The following is a 20,445-nucleotide window of genomic DNA, read 5'->3' on the forward strand; positions in this document are numbered from 1 at the left end:
AAAGCAAGCGATCTACCAACTGAGCTAATTCTCCAACTTTTGAAAAAAAAAGCTCGCTGATTTTCACTTTAATATAAGGGAGGTGAACCGAGGGAGAGAGAAAGACAAAAAATGGATTTGCTTGGAGAATATGGGTATCGATCCCGGTAGCTTTCGCATGCAAAGCGAGCGCTCTACCAACTGAGATAGTTCTCAAACTTTGCAAAAAAAAGCTCGCTGATTTTCACTTTAGAATGAAGTGAGCCGAACCAAGAGAGAGAGAAAAAGAAAAATTGCAATTGTCTGGAGAATCCGGGCATCGATCCCGGTAGCTCTCGCATGCAAAGCGACCGCTCTACCAACTGAGCTAATTCCCCAATAATCGAAAAAAACTTGCTGATTTTCACTTTAGTATAATTGAGCTGAACCGAGAGAGAGAGAAAAAGAAAAAATGCAATTGCTTGGATAATCCAGTTATCGAACCCGGTACCTCTCGCATGCAAAGGAAGCGCTCTAACAACTGAGCGAATTCCACAACATAGGAGAAAAGCTCTCCGATTTTCACTTTAGAATAAGTGAGCCGAACCAAGAGATAGAGAGAAAAAGAAAAAATGCAATTGTCTGGAGAATCTGGGTATCGATCCCGGTACCTCTCGCATGCAAAGCGAGCGCTCTACCAACTGAGCTAATTCCCCAATAATCGAAAAAAACTAGCTGATTTTCACTTTAGTATAATTGAGCTGAACCGAGAGAGAGAGAAAAAGAAAAAATGCAATTGCTTGGAGAATCCGGGTATCGATACCGGTACATCTCGCATGCAAAGGGAGCGCTCTACCAACTGAGATAATTTTCCAACTTTGCAAAAAAAGCTCGCAGATTTTCACTTTAGTATAAGTGACATGAAATGGGAGAGAGAGATAAATAAAAAATGCAATTGCTTGGAGAATCCTGGTATCGATCCCGGTACCGCTCGCATGCAAAGGAAGCGGTCTACCAACTGAGCTAATGCTCCAACTTTTGAAAATAAAAGATCGGTGATTTTCACTTTAATATAAGTGAGGTGAACCGAGGGAGAGAGAAAAACAAAAAATGGATTAGCTTAGAGAATCTGGGTATCGATCCCGGTACCTCTCGCATGCAAAACGAGCGCTCTACCAACTGAGCTAATTCCCCAATCATCGAAATAAAATAGCTGATTTTCACTTTAGTATAATTGAGCTGAACCGAGTGAGAGAGAAAAAAAAAAATGCAATTGCTTGGAGAATCCAGGTATCGAACCCGGTACCTCTCGCATGCAAAGGAAGCGCTCTAACAACTGAGCGAATTCCACAACATAGGAGAAAAGCTCGCCGATTTTCACTTTAGAATAAGTGAGCCGAACCAAGAGATAGAGAGAAAAAGAAAAAATGCAATTGTCTGGAGAATCTGGGTATCGATCCCGGTACCTCTCGCATGCAAAGCGAGCGCTCTACCAACTGAGCTAATTCCCCAATAATCGAAAAAAACTAGCTGATTTTCACTTTAGTATAATTGAGCTGAACCGAGAGAGAGAGAAAAAGAAAAAATGCAATTGCTTGGAGAATCCGGGTATCGATACCGGTACATCTCGCATGCAATGGGAGCGCTCTACCAACTGAGATAATTCTCCAACTTTTGAAAAAAAAAGCTCGGTGATTTTCACTTTAATATAAGTGAGGTGAATCGAGGGAGAGAGAAAAACAAAAAATGGATTAGCTTGGAGAATCTGGGTATCGATCCCGGTACCTCTCGCATGCAAAGCGAGCGCTCTACCAACTGAGATAGTTCTCAAACTTTGCAAAAAAAGCTCGCAGATTTTCACTTTAGTATAAGTGACATGAAATGGGAGAGAGAGATAAATAAAAAATGCAATTGCTTGGAGAATCCTGGTATCGATCCCGGTACCGCTCGCATGCAAAGGAAGCGGTCTACCAACTGAGCTAATTCTCCAATAATCGAAAAAAACTTGCTGATTTTCACTTTAGTATAATTGAGCTGAACCGAGAGAGAGAGAAAAAGAAAAAATGCAATTGCTTGGAGAATCCAGGAATCGAACCCGGTACCTCTCGCATGCAAAGGAAGAGCTCTAACAACTGAGCGAATTCCACAACATAGGAGAAAAGCTCGTCGATTTTCACTTTAGAATAAGTGAGCCGAACCAAGAGAGAGAGAGAAAAAGAAAAAATGCAATTGTCTGGAGAATCCGGGTATCGATCCCGGTACCTCTCGCATGCAAAGCGAGCGCTCTACCAAATGAGCTAATTCCCCAACCTTGGAAAAAAAAAGCTTGTTGATTTTCACTTTAGTATAAGAGAGGTGAACCGAGGGCGAAAGAAAAAGAAAAAAATGCAATTGCTTGGAAAATCCGGGTATCGATCCCAGTACCTCTGGCAAGCAAAGCAAGCGCTCTACCAACTGAGCTAATTCCCCAGTCTTGGAAAAAAAAAGCCCGTTAATTTTCACTTTAGTATATGGGAGGTGAACCGAGGGAGAAAGAAAAAGAAAAAAATGCAATTGCTTTGAGAATCCGGGTATCGAACCCGGTACCTCTCGCATGCAAAGGAAGCGCTCTAACAACTGAGCGAATTCCACAAAATAGGAAAAAAGCTCGCTGATTTTCACTTTAGTATAAGTGACATGAATTGGGAGAGAGAAAAAGAAAAAATAGATGTGCTTGGAGAGTCCGGGTATCGATCTCGGTACCTCTCGCATGCAAAGTGAGCGATCTACCAACGGAGCTAATTCCCCAACCTTGGAGAAAAAGCTCGCCGATTTTCACTTTAGAATAAGTGAGCCGAACCAAGAGAGAGAGAGAAAAAGAAAAAATGCAAATGTATGGAGAATCCGGGTATCGATCCCGGTACCTCTCGCATGCAAAGCGAGCGCTCTACCAACTGAGGTAATTCCCCAATAATCGAAAAAAACTAGCTGATTTTCACTTTAGTATAATTGAGCTGAACCGAGAGAGAGAGAAAAGGAAAAAATGCAATTGCTTGGAGAATCCGGGTATCGATACCGGTACATCTCGCATGCAAAGGGAGCGCTCTACCAACTGAGATAATTTTCCAACTTTGCAAAAAAAGCTCGCAGATTTTCACTTTAGTATAAGTGACATGAAATGGGAGAGAGAGATAAATAAGAAATGCAATTGCTTGGAGAATCCTGGTATCGATCCCGGTACCGCTCGCATGCAAAGCAAGCGATCTACCAACTGAGCTAATTCTCCAACTTTTGAAAAAAAAAGCTCGCTGATTTTCACTTTAATATAAGGGAGGTGAACCGAGGGAGAGAGAAAGACAAAAAATGGATTTGCTTGGAGAATATGGGTATCGATCCCGGTAGCTTTCGCATGCAAAGCGAGCGCTCTACCAACTGAGATAGTTCTCAAACTTTGCAAAAAAAAGCTCGCTGATTTTCACTTTAGAATGAAGTGAGCCGAACCAAGAGAGAGAGAAAAAGAAAAATTGCAATTGTCTGGAGAATCCGGGCATCGATCCCGGTAGCTCTCGCATGCAAAGCGACCGCTCTACCAACTGAGCTAATTCCCCAATAATCGAAAAAAACTTGCTGATTTTCACTTTAGTATAATTGAGCTGAACCGAGAGAGAGAGAAAAAGAAAAAATGCAATTGCTTGGATAATCCAGTTATCGAACCCGGTACCTCTCGCATGCAAAGGAAGCGCTCTAACAACTGAGCGAATTCCACAACATAGGAGAAAAGCTCTCCGATTTTCACTTTAGAATAAGTGAGCCGAACCAAGAGATAGAGAGAAAAAGAAAAAATGCAATTGTCTGGAGAATCTGGGTATCGATCCCGGTACCTCTCGCATGCAAAGCGAGCGCTCTACCAACTGAGCTAATTCCCCAATAATCGAAAAAAACTAGCTGATTTTCACTTTAGTATAATTGAGCTGAACCGAGAGAGAGAGAAAAAGAAAAAATGCAATTGCTTGGAGAATCCGGGTATCGATACCGGTACATCTCGCATGCAAAGGGAGCGCTCTACCAACTGAGATAATTTTCCAACTTTGCAAAAAAAGCTCGCAGATTTTCACTTTAGTATAAGTGACATGAAATGGGAGAGAGAGATAAATAAAAAATGCAATTGCTTGGAGAATCCTGGTATCGATCCCGGTACCGCTCGCATGCAAAGGAAGCGGTCTACCAACTGAGCTAATGCTCCAACTTTTGAAAATAAAAGATCGGTGATTTTCACTTTAATATAAGTGAGGTGAACCGAGGGAGAGAGAAAAACAAAAAATGGATTAGCTTAGAGAATCTGGGTATCGATCCCGGTACCTCTCGCATGCAAAACGAGCGCTCTACCAACTGAGCTAATTCCCCAATCATCGAAATAAAATAGCTGATTTTCACTTTAGTATAATTGAGCTGAACCGAGTGAGAGAGAAAAAAAAAAATGCAATTGCTTGGAGAATCCAGGTATCGAACCCGGTACCTCTCGCATGCAAAGGAAGCGCTCTAACAACTGAGCGAATTCCACAACATAGGAGAAAAGCTCGCCGATTTTCACTTTAGAATAAGTGAGCCGAACCAAGAGATAGAGAGAAAAAGAAAAAATGCAATTGTCTGGAGAATCTGGGTATCGATCCCGGTACCTCTCGCATGCAAAGCGAGCGCTCTACCAACTGAGCTAATTCCCCAATAATCGAAAAAAACTAGCTGATTTTCACTTTAGTATAATTGAGCTGAACCGAGAGAGAGAGAAAAAGAAAAAATGCAATTGCTTGGAGAATCCGGGTATCGATACCGGTACATCTCGCATGCAATGGGAGCGCTCTACCAACTGAGATAATTCTCCAACTTTTGAAAAAAAAAGCTCGGTGATTTTCACTTTAATATAAGTGAGGTGAATCGAGGGAGAGAGAAAAACAAAAAATGGATTAGCTTGGAGAATCTGGGTATCGATCCCGGTACCTCTCGCATGCAAAGCGAGCGCTCTACCAACTGAGATAGTTCTCAAACTTTGCAAAAAAAGCTCGCAGATTTTCACTTTAGTATAAGTGACATGAAATGGGAGAGAGAGATAAATAAAAAATGCAATTGCTTGGAGAATCCTGGTATCGATCCCGGTACCGCTCGCATGCAAAGGAAGCGGTCTACCAACTGAGCTAATTCTCCAACTTTTGAAAAAAAAAGCTCGGTGATTTTCACTTTAATATAAGTGAGGTGAACCGAGGGAGAGAGAAAAACAAAAAATGGATTAGCTTGGAGAATCTGGGTATCGATCCCGGTACCTCTCGCATGCAAAGCGAGCGCTCTACCAACTGAGCTAATTCCCCAAAATTCAAAATAAATTGCTGATTTTCACTTTAGTATAATTGAGCTGAACCGAGAGAGAGAGAAAAAGAAAAAATGCAATTGCTTGGAGAATCCGGGTATCGATCCCGGTACCTCTCGCATGCAAAGCGAGCGCTCTACCAACTGAGATAGTTCTCAAACTTTGCAAAAAAAAGCTCGCTGATTTTCACTTTAGAATAAAGTGAGCCGAACCAAGAGAGAGAGAAAAAGAAAAATTGCAATTGTCTGGAGAATCCGGGTATCGATCCCGGTACCTCTCGCATGCAAAGCGAGCGCTCTACCAACTGAGCTAATTCCCCAATCATCGAAAAAAACTAGCTGATTTTCACTTTAGTATAATTGAGCTGAACCGAGAGATAGAGAGAATAAGAAAAAATGCAATTGCTTGGAGAATCCGGGTATCGATACCGGTACCTCTCGCATGCAAAGGAAGCACTCTAACAACTGAGCGAATTCCACAACATAGGAGAAAAGCTCGCCGATTTTCAGTTTAGAATAAGTGAGCCGAACCAAGAGATAGAGAGAAAAAGAGAAAATGCAATTTTCTGGAGAATCCGGGTATCGATCCCGGTACCTATCGCATGCAAAGCTAACGCTCTACCAACTGAGCTAATTCCCTAATAATCGAAAAAAACTTGTTAATTTTCACTTTAGTATAATTGAGCTGAACCGAGTGAGAGAGAAAAAGAAAAAATGCAATTGCTTGGAGAATCCAGGTATCGATACCGGTACATCTCGCATGCAAAGGGAGCGCTCTACCAACTGAGATAATTTTCCAACTTTGCAAAAAAAGCTCGCAGATTTTCACTTTAGTATAAGTGACATGAAATGGGAGAGAGACATAAATAAAAAATGCAATTGCTTGGAGAATCCTGGTATCGATCCCGGTACCGCTCGCATGCAAAGGAAGCGGTCTACCAACTGAGCTAATTCTCCAACTTTTGAAAAAAAAAATCTCGGTGATTTTCACTTTAATATAAGTGAGATGAACCGAGGGAGAGAGAAAAAGAAAAAAATGGATTAGCTTGGAGAATCTGGGTATCGATCCCGGTACGTCTCGCATGCAAAACGAGCGCTCTACCAACTGAGCTAAATCCCCAATCATCTAAATAACATAGCTGATTTTCACTTTAGTATAATTGAGCTGAACCGAGTGAGAGAGAAAAAGAAAAAATGCAATTGCTTGGAGAATCCAGGTATCGAACCCGGTACCTCTCGCATGCAAAGGAAGCGCTCTAACAACTGAGCGAATTCCACAACATAGGAGAAAAGCTCGCCGATTTTCACTTTAGAATAAGTGAGCCGAACCAAGAGATAGAGAGAAAAAGAAAAAATGCAATTGTCTGGAGAATCTGGGTATCGATCCCGTTACCTCTCGCATGCAAAGCGAGCGCTCTACCAACTGAGCTAATTCCCCAATAATCGAAAAAAACTAGCTGATTTTCACTTTAGTATAATTGAGCTGAACCGAGAGAGAGAGAAAAAGAAAAAATGCAATTGCTTGGAGAATCCGGGTATCGATACCGGTACATCTCGCATGCAAAGGGAGCGCTCTACCAACTGAGATAATTTTCCAACTTTGCAAAAAAAGCTCGCAGATTTTCACATTAGTATAAGTGACATGAAATGGGAGAGAGAGATAAATAAAAAATGCAATTGCTTGGAGAATCCTGGTATCGATCCCGGTACCACTCGCATGCAGAGGAAGCGGTCTACCAACTGAGCTAATTCTCCAACTTTTGAAAAAAAAAGCTCGCTGATTTTCACTTTAGAATAAAGTGAGCCGAACCAAGAGAGAGAGAAGAAGAAAAATTGCAATTGTCTGGAGAATCCGGTTATTGATACCAGTACCTCTCGCATGCAAAGCGAGCGCTCTACCAACTGAGCTAATTCCCCAATCATCGAAAAAAACTAGCTGATTTTCACTTTAGTATAATTGAGCTGAACCGAGAGAGAGAGAGAATAAGAAAAAATGCAATTGCTTGGAGAATCCGAGTATCGATACCGGTACCTCTCGCATGCAAAGGAAGCATTCTAACAACTGAGCGAATTCCACAACATAGGAGAAAAGCTCGCCGATTTTCACTTTAGAATAAGTGTGCCGAACCAAGAGATAGAGAGAAAAAGAAAAATTGCAATTGTCGGGAGAATCTGGGTGTCGATCCCGGTACCTCTCGCATGCAAAGCGAGCGCTCTACCAACTGAGCTAATTCCCCAATAATCGAAAAAAAAACTAGCTGATTTTCACTTTAGTATAATTGAGCTGAGCCGAGAGAGAGAGAGAAAAAGAAAAAATGCAATTGCTTGGAGAATCCGGGTATCGATACCGGTACATCTCACATGCAAAGGGAGCGCTCTACCAACTGAGATAATTTTCCAACTTTGCAAAAAAAGCTCGCAGATTTTCACTTTAGTATAAGTGACATGAATTGGGAGAGAGAGATAAATAAAAAATGCAATTGCTTGGAGAATCCTGGTATCGATCCCGGTACCGCTCGCATGCAAAGGAAGCGGTCTACCAACTGAGCTAATTCTCCAACTTTTGAAAAAAAAAGCTCGGTGATTTTCACTTTAATATAAGTGAGGTGAACCGAGGGAGAGAGAAAAACAAAAAATGGATTAGATTGTAGAATCTGGGTATCGATCCCGGTACCTCTCGCATGGAAAACGAGCGCTCTACCAACTGATCTAATTCCCCAATCATCGAAATAAAATAGCTGATTTTCACTTTAGTATAATTGAGCTGAACCGAGTGAGAGAGAAAAAGAAAAAATGCAATTGCTTGGAGAATCCAGGTATCGAACCCGGTACCTCTCGCATGCAAAGGAAGCGCTCTAACAACTGAGCGAATTCCACAACATTGGAGAAAAGCTCGCCGATTTTCACTTTAGAATAAGTGAGCCGAACCAAGAGATAGAGAGAAAAAGAAAAAATGCAATTGTCTGGAGAATCTGGGTATCGATCCCGGTACATCTCGCATGCAAAGCGAGCGCTCTACCAACTGAGCTAATTCCCCAATCATCGAAATAAAATAGCTGATTTTCACTTTAGTATAATTGAGCTGAACCGAGAGAGAGAGAAAAAGAAAAAATGCAATTGCTTGGAGAATCCGGGTATCGATATCGGTACATCTCGCATGCAAAGGGAGCGCTCTACCAACTGAGATAATTTTCCAACTTTGCAAAAAAAGCTCGCAGATTTTCACTTTAGTATAAGTGACATGAAATGGGAGAGAGAGATAAATAAAAAATGCAATTGCTTGGAGAATCATGGTATCGATCCCGGTACCGCTCGCATGCAAAGGAAGCGGTCTACCAACTGAGATAATTCTCCAACTTTTGAAAAAATAAGATCGGTGATTTTCACTTTAATATAAGTGAGGTGAACCGAGGGAGAGAGAAAAATAAAAAATGGATTAGCTTGGAGAATATGTGTATCGATCCCGGTACCTCTCGCATGGAAAGCGAGCGCTCTACCAACTGAGATAATTCTCCAACTTTGCAAAAAAAGCTCGCTGATTTTCACTTTAGAATAAGTGACATGAAATGGGAGAGAGAGATAAATAAAAAATGCAATTGCTTGGAGGATCCTGGCATCGATCCCGGTACCACTCGCATGCAAAGCGAGCGATCTACCAACTGAGCTAATTCTCCAACTTTTGAAAAAAAAAGCTCGCTTATTTTCACTTTAATATAAGGGAGGTGAACCGAGGGAGAGAGAAAAACAAAAAATAGATTTGCTTGGAGAATCTGGATATCGATCCCGGTACTTCTCGCATGCAAAGCGACCGCTCTACCAACTGAGCCAATTCCCCAATCATAGAGAAAAACTAGCTGATTTTCACTTTAGTATAATTGAGCTGAACCGAGAGAGAGAGAAAAAGAAAAAATGCAATTGCTTGGAGAATCCGGGTATCGATACCGGTACATCTCGCATGCAAAGGGAGCGCTCTACCAACTGAGATAATATTCCAACTTTGCAAAAAAAGCTCGCAGATTTTCACTTTAGTATAAGTGACATGAAATGGGAGAGAGAGATAAATAAGAAATGCAATTGCTTGGAGAATCCGGGTATCGATACCGGTACATCTCGCATGCAAAGCAAGCGATCTACCAACTGAGCTAATTCTCCAACTTTTGAAAAAAAAAGCTCGCTGATTTTCACTTTAATATAAGGGAGGTGAACCGAGAGAGAGAGAAAGACAAAAAAATGGATTTGCTTGGAGAATATGGGTATCGATCCCGGTAGCTTTCGCATGCAAAGCGAGCGCTCTACCAACTGCGAAAGTTCTCAAACTTTGCAAAAAAAAGCTCGCTGATTTTCACTTTAGAATAAAGTGAGCCGAACCAAGAGAGAGAGAAAAAGAAAAATTGCAATTGTCTGGAGAATCTGGGTATCGATCCCGGTACCTCTCGCATGCAAAGCGAGCGCTCTACCAACTGAGCGAATTCCACAACATAAGAGAAAAGCTCGCCGATTTTCACTTTAGAATAAGTGAGCCGAACCAAGAGATAGAGAGAAAAAGAGAAAATGCAATTGTCTGGAGAATCCGGGTATCGGTCCCGGTACCTCTCGCATGCAAAGCGAGCGCTCTACCAACTGAGCTAATTCCCCAATAATCGAAAAAATTTTGCTGATTTTCACTTTAGTATAATTGAGCTGAACCGAGAGAGAGAGAAAAAGAAAAAATGCAATTGCTTGGAGAATCCAGGAATCGAACCCGGTACCTCTCGCATGCAAACGAAGCGCTCTAACAACTGAGCGAATTCCACAACATAGGAGAAAAGCTCGCCGATTTTCACTTTAGTATAAGTGAGCTGAAGCGAGAGAGAGAGAAAAAAAAATGTAATTGCTGGAGAATCCGGGTAGCTATCCAGGCACTTCTCGCATGCAAAGGAAGCGCTCTAACAACTGAGCGAATTCCACAACATAGGAGAAAAGCTCGTCGATTTTCACTTTAGAATAAGTGAGCCGAACCAAGAGAGAGAGAGAAAAAGAAAAAATGCAATTGTCTGGAGAATCCGGGTATCGATCCCGGTACCTGTCGCATGCAAAGCGAGCGCTCTACCAACTGAGCTAATTCCCCAATCATCGAAAAAAACTAGCTGATTTTCACTTTAGTATAATTGAGCTGAACCGAGAGATAGAGAGAATAAGAAAAAATGCAATTGCTTGGAGAATCCAGGTATCGAACCCGGTACCTCCCGCATGCAAAGGAAGCGCTCTAACAACTGAGCGAATTCCACAACATAGGAGAAAAGCTCGCCGATTTTCACTTTAGAATATGTGAGCCGAACCAAGAGATAGAGAGAAAAAGAAAAAATGCAATTGTCTGGAGAATCTGGGTATCGATCCCGGTACCTCTCGCATGCAAAGCGAGCGCTCTACCAACTGAGCTAATTCCCCATTCATCGAAGTAAAATAGCTGATTTTCACTTTAGTATAATTGAGCTGAACCGAGAGAGAGAGAAAAAGAAAAAATGCAATTGCTTGGAGAATCCGGGTATCGATACCGGTACATCTCGCATGCAAAGGGAGCGCTCTACCAACTGAGATAATTTTCCAACTTTGCAAAAAAAGCTCGCAGATTTTCACTTTAGTATAAGTGACATGAAATGGGAGAGAGAGATAAATAAAAAATGCAATTGCTTGGAGAATCCTGGTATCGATCCCGGTACCGCTCGCATGCAAAGGAAGCGGTCTACCAACTGAGATAATTCTCCAACTTTTGAAAAAATAAGTTCGGTGATTTTCACTTTAATATAAGTGAGGTGAACCGAGGGAGAGAGAAAAATAAAAAATGGATTAGCTTGGAGAATATGGGTATCGATCCCGGTACCTCTCGCATGGAAAGCGAGCGCTCTACCAACTGAGATAATTCTCCAACTTTGCAAAAAAAGCTCTCTGATTTTCACTTTAGAATAAGTGACATGAAATGGGAGAGAGAGATAAATAAAAAATGCAATTGCTTGGAGGATCCTGGTATCGATCCCGGTACCGCTCGCATGCAAAGCGAGCGATCTACCAACTAAGCTAATTCTCCAACTTTTGAAAAAAAAAGCTCGCTTATTTTCACTTTAATATAAGGGAGGTGAACCGAGGGAGAGAGAAAAACAAAAAAAAAAATTTGCTTGGAGAATCTGGATATCGATCCCGGTACCTCTCGGATGCAAATCGAGCGCTCTACCAACTTAGCTAATTCCCCAACCATAGAGAAAAACTAGCTGATTTTCACTTTAGTATAATTGAGCTGAACCGAGAGAGAGAGAAAAAGAAAAAATGCAATTGCTTGGAGAATCCGGGTATCGATACCGGTACATCTCGCATGCAAAGGGAGCGCTCTACCAACTGAGATAATATTTCAACTTTGCAAAAAAAGCTCGCAGATTTTCACTTTAGTATAAGTGACATGAAATGGGAGAGAGAGATAAATAAGAAATGCAATTGCTTGGAGAATCCGGGTATCGATCCCGGTACATCTCGCATGCAAAGCAAGCGATCTACCAACTGAGCTAATTCTCCAACTTTTGAAAAAAAAAGCTCGCTGATTTTCACTTTAATATAAGGGAGGTGAACCGAGGGAGAGAGAAAGACAAAAAATGGATTTGCTTGGAGAATATGGGTATCGATCCCGGTAGCTTTCGCATGCAAAGCGAGCGCTCTACCAACTGAGATAGTTCTCAAACTTTGCAAAAAAAAGCTCGCTGATTTTCACTTTAGAATAAAGTGAGCCGAACCAAGAGAGAGAGAAAAAGAAAAATTGCAATTGTCTGGAGAATCCGGGTATCGATCCCGGTACCTCTCGCATGCAAAGCGAGCGCTCTACCAACTGAGCGAATTCCACAACATAAGAGAAAAGCTCGCCGATTTTCACTTTAGAATAAGTGAGCCGAACCAAGAGATAGAGAGAAAAAGAGAAAATGCAATTGTCCGGAGAATCCGGGTATCGATCCCGGTACCTCTCGCATGCAAAGCGAGCGCTCTACCAACTGAGCTAATTCCCCAATAATCGAAAAAATCTTGCTGATTTTCACTTTAGTATAATTGAGCTGAACCGAGAGAGAGAGAAAAAGAAAAAATGCAATTGCTTGGAGAATCCAGGAATCGAACCCGGTACCTCTCGCATGCAAAGGAAGCGCTCTAACAACTGAGCGAATTCCACAACATAGGAGAAAAGCTCGCCGATTTTCACTTTAGTATAAGTGAGCTGAAGCGAGCGAGAGAGAAAAAAAAATGTAATTGCTGGAGAATCCGGGTATCTATCCAGGCACTTCTCGCATGCAAAGGAAGCGCTCTAACAACTGAGCGAATTCCACAACATAGGAGAAAAGCTCGTCGATTTTCACTTTAGAATAAGTGAGCCGAACCAAGAGAGAGAGAGGAAAAGAAAAAATGCAATTGTCTGGAGAATCCGGGTATCGATCCCGGTACCTCTCGCATGCAAAGCGAGCGCTCTACCAAATGAGCTAATTCCCCAACCTTGGAAAAAAAAAAAGCTTGTTGAATTTCACTTTAGTATAAGAGAGGTGAACCGAGGGCGAAAGAAAAAGAAAAAAATGCAATTGCTTGGAAAATCCGGGTATCGATCCCAGTACCTCTGGCATGCAAAGCAAGCGCTCTACCAACTGAGCTAATTCCCCAGTCTTCGAAAAAAAAAGCCCGTTAATTTTCACTTTAGTATAAGGGAGGTGAACCGAGGGAGAAAGAAAAAGAAAAAAATGCAATTGCTTGGAGAATCCGGGTATCGAACCCGTACCTCTCTCATGCAAAGGAAGCGCTCTAACAACTGAGCGAATTGCACAAACTAGGAAAAAAGCTCGCTGATTTTCACTTTAGTATAAGTGACATGAATTGGGAGAGAGAAAAAGAAAAAATGGATGTGCTTGGAGAGTCCGGGTATCGATCTCGGTACCTCTCGCATGCAAAGTGAGCGATCTACCAAATGAGCTAATTCCCCAACCTTGGAGAAAAAGCTCGCCGATTTTCACTTTAGAATAAGTGAGCCGAACCAAGAGAGAGAGAGAAAAAGAAAAAATGCAAATGTCTGGAGAATCCGGGTATCGATCCCGGTACCTCTCGCATGCAAAGCGAGCGCTCTACCAATTGAGATAATTTTCCAACTTTGCAAAAAAAGCTCGCAGATTTTCACTTTAGTATAAGTGACATGAAATGGGAGAGAGTGATAAATAAGAAATGCAATTGCTTGGAGAATCCTGGTATCGATCCCGGTACCGCTGGCATGCAAAGCAAGCGATCTACCAACTGAGCTAATTCTCCAACTTTTGAAAAAAATGCTCGCTGATTTTCACTTTAATATAAGGGAGGTGAACCGAGGGAGAGAGAAAGACAAAAAATGGATTAGCTTGGAGAATCTGGGTATCGATCCCGTTACCTCTCGCATGCAAAGCGAGCGCTCTACCAACTGAGCTAATTCAACAATCATCGAAATAAAATAGCTGATTTTCACTTTAGTATAATTGAGCTGAACCGAGTGAGAGAGAAAAAGAAAAAATGCAATTGCTTGGAGAATCCAGGTATCGAACCCGGTACCTCTCGCATGCAAAGGAAGCGCTCTAACAACTGAGCGAATTCCACAACATAGGAGAAAAGCTCGCCGATTTTCACTTTAGAATAAGTGAGCCGAACCAAGAGATAGACAAAAAAAGAAAAAATGCAATAGTCTGGAGAATCTGGGTATCGAACCCGGTACCTCTCCCATGCAAAGCGAGCGCTCTACCAACTGAGCTAATTCCCCAATAATCAAAAAAAACTAGCTGATTTTCACTTTAGTATAATTGAGCTGAACCGAGAGAGAGAGAAAAAGAAAAAATGCAATTGCTTGGAGAATCCAGGAATCGAACCCGGTACCTCTCGCATGCAAAGGAAGCGGTCTACCAACTGAGCTAATTCTCCAACTTTTGAAAAAAAAAAGCTCGCTTATTTTCACTTTAATATAAGGGAGGTGAACCGAGGGAGAGAGAAAAAGAAAAAATGGATATGCTTGGAGAATCTGGGTATCGATCCCGGTACCTCTCGCATGCAAAGCGAGCGCTCTACCAACTGAGCTAATTCCCCAATCATCGATATAAAATAGCTGATTTTCACTTTAGTATCATTGAGCTGAACCGAGTGAGAGAGAAAAAGAAAAAATGCAATTGCTTGGAGAATCCAGGTATCGAACTCGGTACCTCTCGCATGCAAAGGAAGCGCTCTAACAACTGAGCGAATTCCACAACATAGGAGAAAAGCTCGCCCATTTTCACTTTATAATAAGTGAGCCGAACCAAGAGATAGAGAGCAAAAGAAAAAATGCAATTGTCTGGAGAATCCGGGTATCGCCCCCGGTACCTCTCGCATGCAAAGCGAGCGCTCTACCAACTGAGCTAATTCCCCAATAATCAAAAAAAACTAGCTGATTTTCACTTTAGTATAATTGAGCTGAACCGAGAGAGAGAGAAAAAGAAAAAATGCAATTGCTTGGAGAATCCAGGAATCGAACCCGGTACCTCCCGCATGCAAAGGAAGCGTTCTACCAACTGAGCTAATTCTCCAACTTTTGAAAAAAAAAGCTCGCTTATTTTCACTTTAATATAAGTGAGGTGAACCGAGGGAGAGAGAAAAACAAAAAATGGATCTGCTTTGAGAATCTGGGTATCGATCCCGGAACCTCTCGCATGCAAAGCGAGCGCTCTACCAACTGAGATAATTCTCCAACTTTGCAAAAAAAGCTCGCTGATATTCAATTTAGAATAAAGTGAGCCGAACCAAGAGAGAGAGAGAGAAAAAGAACTGAGCTAATTCCCCAATCATCGAAATAAACTAGCTGATTTTCACTTTAGTATAATTGAGCTGAACCTAGAGAGAGAGAAAAAGAAAAAATGCAATTGCTTGGAGAATCCGGGTATCGAACCCGGTACCTCTCGCATGCAAAGGAAGCGCTCTAACAACTGAGCGAATTCCCCAGCCTTGGAAAAAAAAAGCCCGTTAATTTTCACTTTAGTATAAGCATTCTCCAAGCAATTCCCCAACCTTGGAAAAAAAAAAGCTTGTTGATTTTCACTTTAGTATAAGAGAGGTGAACCGAGGGCGAAAGAAAAAGAAAAAAATGCAATTGCTTGGAGAATCCGGGTATCGATCCCAGTACCTCTGGCATGCAAAGCAAGCGCTTTACCAACTGAGCTAATTCCCCAGTCTTGGAAAAAAAAAGCCCGTTAATTTTCACTTTAGTATAAGGGAGGTAAACCGAGTGAGAAGGAAAAAGAAAAAAATGCAATTGCTTGGAGAATCCAGGTATTGAACCCGGTACTTCTCGCATGCAAAGGAAGCGCTCTAACAACTGAGCGAATTCCACAACATAGTAAAAAAGCTCGCTGATTTTCACTTTAGTATAAGTGACATGAATTGGGAGAGAGAAAAAGAAAAAAATGGATGTGCTTGGAGAGTCCGGGCATCGATCTTGGTACCTCTCGCATGCAAAGTGAGCGATCTACCAACTGAGCTAATTTCCCAACCTTGGACAAAAAAAAGCTCGCTGATTTTCACTTTAGAATAAAGTGAGCCGAACGAAGTGAGAGAGAAAAAGAAAAATTGCAATTGTCTGGAGAATCCGGGTATCGATCCCGGTACTTTTCGCATGCAAAGCGAGCGCTCTACCAACTGAGCTAATTCCCCAAACACCAAAACAAAACTAGCTGATTTTCACATTAGTATAATTGAGCTGAACCGAGAGAAAGAGAAAAAGAAAAAAGGCAATTGCTTGGAGAATCCTGGTATCGAACCCGGTATCGCATCCTGGTATCGCATGCAAAGGAAGCGCTCAAACAACTGAGCGAATTCCACAACATAGGAGAAAAGCTCGCCGATTTTCACTTTAGTATAAGTGAGCTGAACCGAGAGAGAGACAAAAAAAAAAAAATGGAATTGCTTGGAGAATCCTGGTATCTATCCAGGCACCTCTCGCATGCAAAGCGAGCGCTCTACCAAATGAGCTAATTCCCCAACCATGGAAAAAAAAAAAGGCTTGTTGATTTTAACTTTAGTATAAGAGAGGTGAACCGAGGGAGAGAGAAAAAGAAAGATATGCAATTGCTTGGATAATCCAGGTATCGAACCCGGTACCTCTCGCATGCAAAGGAAGCGCTCTAATAACTGAGCGAATTCCCCAGCCTTAGAAAAAAAAAGCCCGTTAATTTTCACTTTAGTATAAGGGAGGTGAACCGAGGGAGAGAGAAAAAGAAAAAATGGATTTGCTTGGAGAGTCCGGGTATCGATCTCGGTAACTCTCGCATGCAGAGCGAGCGATCTACCAACTGAGCTAATTCCCAAACCTTGGAGAAAAAGCTCGCCCATTTTCACTTTAGAATAAGTGAGCCGAACCAAGAGAGAAAGAAATAGAAAAATTGCAATTGTCGGGATATTCCGGGTATCGATCCCGGTACCTCTCGCATGCAAAGCGAGCGATCTACCAACTGAGTTAATTCCCCAACCTTGGAGAAAAAGCTCGCCGATTTTCACTTTAGAATAAGTGAGCCGAACCAAGAGAGAGAGAGAGAAAAAGAAAAAATGCAATTGTCTGGAGAATCCGGGTATCGATACCGGTACATCTCGCATGCAAAGGGAGCGCTCTACCAACTGAGATAATTTTCCTACTTTGCAAAAAAATCTCGCAGATTTTCACTTTAGTATAAGTGACATGAAATGGGAGAGAGAGATAAATAAGAAATGCAATTGCTTGGAGAATCCTGGTATCGATCCCGGTACCGCTCGCATGCAAAGCAAGCGATCTACCAACTGAGCTAATTCTCCAACTTTTGAAAAAAAAAGCTCGCTTATTTTCACTTTAATATAAGTGAGGTGAACCGAGGGAGAGAGAAAAACAAAAAATGGATTTGCTTTGAGAATCTGGGTATCGATCCCGGAACCTCTCGCATGCAAAGCGAGCGCTCCACCAACTGAGCTAATTCCCCAATCATCGAAATAAAACAGCTGATTTTCACTTTAGTATAATTGAGCTGAACCGAGTGAGAGAGAAAAAGAAAAAATGCAATTGCTTGGAGAATCCAGGTATCGAACCCGGTATCTCTCGCATGGAAAGGAAGCGCTCAAACAACTGAGCGAATTCCACAACATAGGAGAAAAGCTCGCCGATTTTCAATTTAGTATAAGTGAGCGGAACCGAGAGAGAGACAAAAAAAGAATGGAATTGCTTGGAGAATCCGGGTATCTATCCAGGCACCTCTCGCATGCAAAGCGAGCGCTCTACCAAATGAGCTAATTCCCCAACCTTGGAGAAAAAGTACGCCGATTTTCACTTTAGAATAAGTGAGCCGAACCAAGAGAGAGAGAAAAAGAAAAAATGCAATTGTCTGGAGAATCCGGGTATCGATCCCAATACCTCCGCATGCAAAGCGAGCGATCTACCAACTGAGCTAATTCCCCAATCATCGAAAAAAACTAGCTGATTTTCACTTTAGTATAATTGAGCTGAACCGAGAGAGAGAGAGAAAAAGAAAAAATGCAATTGCTTGGAGAATCCGGGTATCGATACCGTTACATCTCGCATGGAAAGGGAGCGCTCCACTAACTGAGCTAATTCCACAACATAGGAGAAAAGCTCGCCGATTTTCACTTCAGTATAAGTGAGCTGAACCGAGAGAGAGAGAAAAAAAAATGGAATTGCTTGGAGAATCCGGGTATCTATCCAGGCACCTCTCGCATGCAAAGCGAGCGCTCTACCAAATGAGCTAATTTGCCGACCTTGGAAAAAAAAAGCTTGTTGATTTTCACTTCAGTATAGGGGAGGTGAACCGAGGGAGGAGAGAAAAAGAAAATTTGCAATTGCTTGGTGAATGCGGGTATCGATACCGGTATTTCTCGCAGGCAAAGCGAGCGCTCTACCAACTGAGATAATTCTCCAACTTTGCAACAAAAGCTCGCTGATTTTCACTTTAGTATAAGTGACATGAATCGGGAGAGAGAGATAAATAAAAAAATGAAATTGCTTGGAGAATCCTGGTATCGATCCCGGTACCGCTCGCATGCAAAGCGAGCGATCTACCAACTGAGCTAATTCTCCAACTTTTGAAAAAAAAAGCTCGGTGATTTTCACTTTAATATAAGTGAGGTGAACCGAGGGAGAGAGGAAAATAAAAAATGGATTAGCTTGGAGAATATGGGTATCGATCCCGGTACCTCTCGCATGCAAAGCGAGCGCTATACCAACTGAGATAATTCTCCAACTTTGCGAAAAAAGCTCGCTGATTTTCACTTTAGTATAAGTGACATGAAATGGGAGAGAGAGATAAATAAAAAAATGAAATTGCTTGGAGAATCCTGGTATCGATCCCGGTACCGCTCGCATGCAAAGCGAGCGATCTACCAACTGAGCTAATTCTCCAACTTTTGAAAAAAAAAGCTCGCTGATTTTCACTTTAATATAAGGGAGGTGAACTGAGGGAGAGAGAAAGACAAAAAATGGATTTGCTTGTAGAATATGGGTATCGATCCCGGTAGCTCTCGCATGCAAAGCGAGCGCTCTACCAAGTGAGATAATTCCCCAATAATCGAAAAAAAACTAGCTGATTTTCACTTTAGTATTATCGAGCTGAACCGAGAGAGAGAGAAAAAGAAAAAATGCAATTGTCTGGAGAATCCGGGTATCGATCCCGGTACATCTCGCATGCAAAGCGAGCGCTCTACCAACTGAGCTAATTCCCCAATCATCGAAATAAAGTTGCTGATTTTCACTTTAGAATAAGTGAGCCGAACCAAGAGATAGAGAGAAAAAGAAAAAATGCAATTGTCTGGAGAATCCGGGTATCGATCCCGGTACCTCTCGCATGCAAAGCGAGCGCTCTACCAACTGAGCTAATTCCCCAATAATCTAAAAAAGCTTGCTGTTTTTCACTTTAGTATAATTGAGCTGAACCGAGAGAGAGAGAAAAAGAAAAAATGCAATTGCTTGGAGAATCCAGGAATCGAACCCGGTACCTCTCGCATGCAAAGGTAGCGGTCTACCAACTGAGCTAATTCTCCAACTTTTGAAAAAAAAAGCTCGCTTATTTTCACTTTAATATAAGTGAGGTGAACCGAGGGAGAGAGAAAAACAAAAAATGGATTAGCTTGGAGAATATGGGTATCGATCCCGGTACCTCTCACATGCAAAGCGAGCGCTCTACCAACTGAGATAATTCTCCAACTTTGCAAAAAAAGCTCGCTGATTTTCACTTTAGAATAAGTGACATGAAATGGGAGAGAGAGATAAATAAAAACTGCAATTGCTTGGAGAATCCTGGTATCGATCCCGGTACCGCTCGCATGCAAAGTGAGCGATCTACCAACTGAGCTAATTCTCCAACTTTTGAAAAAAAAACCTCGCTTATTTTCACTTTAATATAAGGGAGGTGAACCGAGGGAGAGAGAAAAACAAAAAATAGATTTGCTTGGAGAATCTGGGTATCGATCCCGGTACATCTCGCATGCAAAGCGAGCGCTCTATCAACTGAGCTAATTCCCCAATCATCGAAATAAAATAGCTGATTTTCACTTTAGTATAATTGAGCTGAACCGAGTGAGAGAGAAAAAGAAAAAATGCAATTGCTTGGAGAATCCAGGTATCGAACCCGGTACCTCTCGCATGCAAAGGAAGCGCTCTAACAACTGAGCGAATTCCACAACATACGAGAAAAGCTCGCTGATTTTCACTTTAGAATAAGTGAGCCGAACCAAGAGATAGAGAGAAAAAGAAAAAACGCAATTGTCTGGAGAATTCAGGTATCGATCCCGGTACCTCTCGCATGCAAAGCGAGCGCTCTACCAACTGAGCTAATTCCCCAATAATAAAAAAAAAACTAGCTGATTTTCACTTTAGTATAATTGAGCTGAACCGAGAGAGAGAGAAAAAGAAAAAATGCAATTGCTTGGAGAATCCGGGTATCGATACCGGTACATCTCGCATGCAAAGGGAGCGCTCTACCAACTGAGATAATTTTCCAACTTTGCAAAAAAAGCTCGCAGATTTTCACTTTAGTATAAGTGACATGAAATGGGAGAGAGAGATAAATAAAAAATGCAATTGCTTGGAGAATACTGGTATCGATCCCGGTACCGCTCGCATGCAAAGGAAGCGGT

The 20,445-nt window shown here is 41.8% G+C and overlaps 14 non-coding genes across 14 annotated transcripts; all 14 read right to left on the minus strand.

The window, feature by feature from the left end:
* Window positions 1-601: 601 nt before the first annotated feature.
* Window positions 602-674, minus strand: Trnaa-ugc (transfer RNA alanine (anticodon UGC)). The gene has a single exon. It is a non-coding gene; the product is annotated as a tRNA-Ala (tRNA).
* A 722-nt stretch (window positions 675-1,396) lies between these two features.
* Trnaa-ugc (transfer RNA alanine (anticodon UGC)) lies at window positions 1,397-1,469 on the minus strand. Its single transcript has one exon. It is a non-coding gene; the product is annotated as a tRNA-Ala (tRNA).
* Window positions 1,470-2,192: 723 nt separating this feature from the next.
* On the minus strand, window positions 2,193-2,265 carry Trnaa-ugc (transfer RNA alanine (anticodon UGC)). The gene has a single exon. It is a non-coding gene; the product is annotated as a tRNA-Ala (tRNA).
* Window positions 2,266-3,790: 1,525 nt separating this feature from the next.
* Window positions 3,791-3,863, minus strand: Trnaa-ugc (transfer RNA alanine (anticodon UGC)). Its single transcript has one exon. It is a non-coding gene; the product is annotated as a tRNA-Ala (tRNA).
* A 722-nt stretch (window positions 3,864-4,585) lies between these two features.
* Window positions 4,586-4,658, minus strand: Trnaa-ugc (transfer RNA alanine (anticodon UGC)). Its single transcript has one exon. It is a non-coding gene; the product is annotated as a tRNA-Ala (tRNA).
* A 566-nt stretch (window positions 4,659-5,224) lies between these two features.
* Trnaa-ugc (transfer RNA alanine (anticodon UGC)) lies at window positions 5,225-5,297 on the minus strand. The gene has a single exon. It is a non-coding gene; the product is annotated as a tRNA-Ala (tRNA).
* A 245-nt stretch (window positions 5,298-5,542) lies between these two features.
* Trnaa-ugc (transfer RNA alanine (anticodon UGC)) lies at window positions 5,543-5,615 on the minus strand. The gene has a single exon. It is a non-coding gene; the product is annotated as a tRNA-Ala (tRNA).
* Window positions 5,616-9,857: 4,242 nt separating this feature from the next.
* Trnaa-ugc (transfer RNA alanine (anticodon UGC)) lies at window positions 9,858-9,930 on the minus strand. Its single transcript has one exon. It is a non-coding gene; the product is annotated as a tRNA-Ala (tRNA).
* Window positions 9,931-10,649: 719 nt separating this feature from the next.
* Trnaa-ugc (transfer RNA alanine (anticodon UGC)) lies at window positions 10,650-10,722 on the minus strand. The gene has a single exon. It is a non-coding gene; the product is annotated as a tRNA-Ala (tRNA).
* A 1,525-nt stretch (window positions 10,723-12,247) lies between these two features.
* On the minus strand, window positions 12,248-12,320 carry Trnaa-ugc (transfer RNA alanine (anticodon UGC)). Its single transcript has one exon. It is a non-coding gene; the product is annotated as a tRNA-Ala (tRNA).
* Window positions 12,321-12,719: 399 nt separating this feature from the next.
* Window positions 12,720-12,792, minus strand: Trnaa-ugc (transfer RNA alanine (anticodon UGC)). The gene has a single exon. It is a non-coding gene; the product is annotated as a tRNA-Ala (tRNA).
* A 1,526-nt stretch (window positions 12,793-14,318) lies between these two features.
* Window positions 14,319-14,391, minus strand: Trnaa-ugc (transfer RNA alanine (anticodon UGC)). The gene has a single exon. It is a non-coding gene; the product is annotated as a tRNA-Ala (tRNA).
* A 4,568-nt stretch (window positions 14,392-18,959) lies between these two features.
* On the minus strand, window positions 18,960-19,032 carry Trnaa-ugc (transfer RNA alanine (anticodon UGC)). The gene has a single exon. It is a non-coding gene; the product is annotated as a tRNA-Ala (tRNA).
* An 87-nt stretch (window positions 19,033-19,119) lies between these two features.
* On the minus strand, window positions 19,120-19,192 carry Trnaa-ugc (transfer RNA alanine (anticodon UGC)). The gene has a single exon. It is a non-coding gene; the product is annotated as a tRNA-Ala (tRNA).
* Window positions 19,193-20,445: the final 1,253 nt, after the last annotated feature.

The sequence above is a fragment of the Octopus bimaculoides genome, chromosome 5, assembly GCF_046866305.1.
Source record: "Octopus bimaculoides isolate indiv1 chromosome 5, ASM4686630v1, whole genome shotgun sequence".
Taxonomy (NCBI): Eukaryota; Metazoa; Mollusca; class Cephalopoda; order Octopoda; family Octopodidae; genus Octopus; species Octopus bimaculoides.